The 3590-nt window shown below is 42.0% G+C and overlaps 1 non-coding gene across 1 annotated transcript; it reads left to right on the top strand.

Moving 5' to 3' along the window:
- The first annotated feature begins 3037 nt into the window (after positions 1-3037).
- TRNAT-UGU (transfer RNA threonine (anticodon UGU)) lies at positions 3038-3106 on the top strand. Its single transcript has one exon. It is a non-coding gene; the product is annotated as a tRNA-Thr (tRNA).
- Positions 3107-3590: the final 484 nt, after the last annotated feature.

Below are 3590 nucleotides of genomic sequence, written 5' to 3'. Positions count from 1 at the left end.
ATGCCTTGCATTTACTTCACCTCGTTTGGTTGCATGAATAGAACTATTGTTTATTACATATGGGAAAAGTGCAGAGAAGCGTATTGACTGTGACTACCTGGTGAGTCACATAAAGCTTGGTCAGCTTTATTCAAAGCAATATATTGTTGAGGAATATAATGCACATTCCCCTCCCCCCCCCAGGTTTCTGGCACCAGGTTATATCCTGGTTTAGAATACCTGAGTCAGCTTTTCAGAACAAATATTAAAATATGTAAGCTGGCAGGAAACAAATGATCACCTCAAAGAACAATCATTTGCAAATAACAAATAAAAATCATGTTCAAGATGCTTGAACATTGCTTCTAGGTGGCCAGCCACTGTTCCCCGCTCCCCACCCTGTTATCAACAAACAGCATACATAAAAGTCAGGGCACAGCAAATGCACCAATAAAAATAAAATAAAAAACATCAACAAGTTTACTGAAATATATTGAGATCTTCCCTGCCTTTTTGTACATTTTAGTAAACAATAAAATAAAGGCATACCATTCCTGAAGGAAAACTGACATATTCATTGGCCACTTTTGCATTGTATCAAATTGGTTCATATGACCAGAATTTTCTAAAACCATGCCAGTGTTTTAGGTAGGGACGTGGCTGTCCAACATCTAGCAATAACAATTTTTTGCTGTAATTAACAGTCACTAAATTACAGTTTATGTTGTCTGTAACCTTTGTCTATCATCTTTGCAAAATCATGGAAGACGGGTGAGGTGCCAGACGACTGGAGGAGGGCTAACGTTGTCCCTATCTTCAAAAAGGGCAAAAAGGAGGAACCTGGGAACTTCAGACCAGTCAGTCTGACATCCATCCCTGGGAAAATTCTGGAGCAGATTATAAAGAAGTCAATCTGTAAACACCTTGAAATCAATGCAGTGACTACTAGAAGCCAACATGGATTTGTCAGGAACAAATCCTGTCAGACTAATTTGATCTCATTTTTTGATCGGGTAACCTCCCTTGTGGACTGTGGGAATGCTGTGGACGTCATATATCTTGACTTCAACAAAGCTTCTGACAAAGTGCCCCATGATATTCTGATTAACAAACTAGCTAAAAGTGGGCTAGATGGAACAACTATTAGGTGGATTCACAGTTGGCTACAGAATCAGACTCAAAGAGTACTTATCAATGGAACCTTCTCAAACTGGGGAGAGGCAACGAGTGGGGTACCGCAGGGCTCAGTCCTGGGCCCAGTACTCTTCAACATTTTTATTAATGATTTGGACGAGGAGGTGCAAGGAACGCTGATCAAATTTGCAGATGACACAAAATTGGGTGGGATAGCTAATACCCTGGAAGACAGAAACAAACTTCAAAGTGATCTTGATAGGCTGGAGTGCTGGCCTGAAAACAAAAGAATGAAATTTAATAGGGATAAATACCAAGTTCAACATTTAGGAAATAGAAACCAAAGGCACAGTTACAAGATGGGGGATACTCGGTTCAGCAATACTACAAACGAGAAGGATCTTGGAATTGTTGTGGATCACAAGCTGAATATGAGCCAACAGTGCGATATGGCTGCAAGAAAGGCCAATGCTATTTTGGGCTGCATTAATAGAAGTATAGCTTCCAAATCGCATGAGTTACTGGTTCCTCTCTATTCGGCCCTGGTTAGGCCTCATCTAGAGTATTGCGTCCAGTTCTGGGCTCCACAATTCAAGAAGGACACAGACAAGCTGGAGCGTGTTCAGAGGAGGGCAACCAGGATGATCAGGGGTTTGGAAACAAAGCCCTATGAAGAGAGACTGAAAGAACTGGGCATGTTTAGCCTGGATAAGAGAAGATTGAGGGGAGACATGATAGCACTCTTCAAATACTTAAAAGGTTGTCACACAGAGGAGGGCCAGGATCTCTTCTCGATCCTCCCAGAGTGCAGGACATGGAATAACGGGCTCAAGTTAAAGGAAGCCAGATTCCAGCTGTACATCAGGAAAAACGTCCTGACTGTTAGAGCAGTATGACAATGGAATCTGTTACCTAGGGAGGTTGTGGGCTCTCCCACACTAGAGGCCTTCAAGAGGCAGCTGGACAACCATCTGTCAGGGATGCTTTAGGGTGGATTCCTGCATTGAGCAGGGGGTTGGACTCGATGGGTTTGTAGGCCCCTTCCAACTCTGCTGTTCTATGATTCTAATGAGGCTCCTCCAGGTATCCCAGGACTAATGGCAAAACATCAAAATTCAACCTTACCACAGTTATCTGTAAGGTAATTTCGATAACTCGATTCCAAGAAACATGAATAGTACATTGATGGTGCTACATAAATAATAATAATAATAATAATGAATCCATGAGCACAACCACCAAACTGTTGGTAGACAGAGGCCCTTTCTGCACCTAAGGGTTATTCCAGGAAAATGGTGGCGTCATCCCTGTTTGCTCCCGGGATCCCCTGTGTGTCATTTGCATGCACAGGGATGATCCCAGGATGATCCCGGGGGAAAAGGCAGGTGTAGAAATGCCCTGAGTGTTGTATTTCCAGTTTCTGAAAGTATTAATCTGAAAAATGTGATTCAATCTCTGAGGTGACATGTACCATCTATAAATAACTTTATACTATGTCTCTGTCAAATAAGCACAATGTGAGAATTGCTTTGTTGTAGCATACATTTGCTACCATTTCTTTTCTGGTTATGAGAGAACTTACGTCCCTCACCCCACATAATTTATATGAACCATGCCTGGTTTCACGCTGCTTTAAAATTGATATAATTTTAGAATAAACTTCTCTGATCTGATTTCCTCTCAACTTGAGTTTTCTTGCAGCATAAACCTATATGTGTGCTGACTCAGAATTTATATTGAGCTCTTAGTAAATTTCAACCTGACCCGATAGAAATTGCCAGAGGCACGGCAAGGTTTTTTTTTTTTTAATGCTTAAATTGACACATAAATGGCTTTTACTCCAATTTTTAAACAGGCCTGACATATATTGTTTCCAATGTTGGTGGAAACTACTGATGTATTTTATTCAGGAATGAAAGGAAGGGCTGTGGCTCAGTGGTAGAGCATCTGCTTTGTATGCAGAAGGTCCCAGGTTTGATTCCCGGCATCTCCAGCCAGGGCAGGAAAAAACCCTGCCTGAAACCCTTGGGAGCTGCTGCCAGTCAGTGTCGAAAATACTAGGCTAGATGGACCAATGGTCTGACTCAGTATAAGGCAGCTGAGTTCCTGTGTTCAGGAAGGCAGCCCTTCCAGGGTGGCTACACAGCCTACTTTACGCGAGACAGTCCTCTATTTTAAGAGCTGTCCAATCCAAATCCTGTTTAAAATCAAAAGAACCATAAGAAAGAAAGGAGGTGGGGTGACCTTGAAGTTTCCATCAACAGTTAGGCCTTGGATGACTGCTGTTTCAGAAGGCACACTGGTCACTTGGTCACCATTTTCCCCATTAAGGGACCAATATTTCTATTCAGATTATAATAACTATTTCTAAATTTGAATCTATGAATCTCTTCTCAATCCTCCCAGAGTGCAGGACATGGAATAACGGGCTCAAGTTACAGGAAGCCAGATTCCCGCTGGACATCAGGAAAAAGTTC

Source organism: Elgaria multicarinata, chromosome 7 (genome assembly GCF_023053635.1).
Source record: "Elgaria multicarinata webbii isolate HBS135686 ecotype San Diego chromosome 7, rElgMul1.1.pri, whole genome shotgun sequence".
Classification (NCBI taxonomy): domain Eukaryota; kingdom Metazoa; phylum Chordata; class Lepidosauria; order Squamata; family Anguidae; genus Elgaria; species Elgaria multicarinata.
Note: the sequence above shows the minus strand (reverse complement) of the source record. Positions and strands in the feature narration are given on the sequence as shown.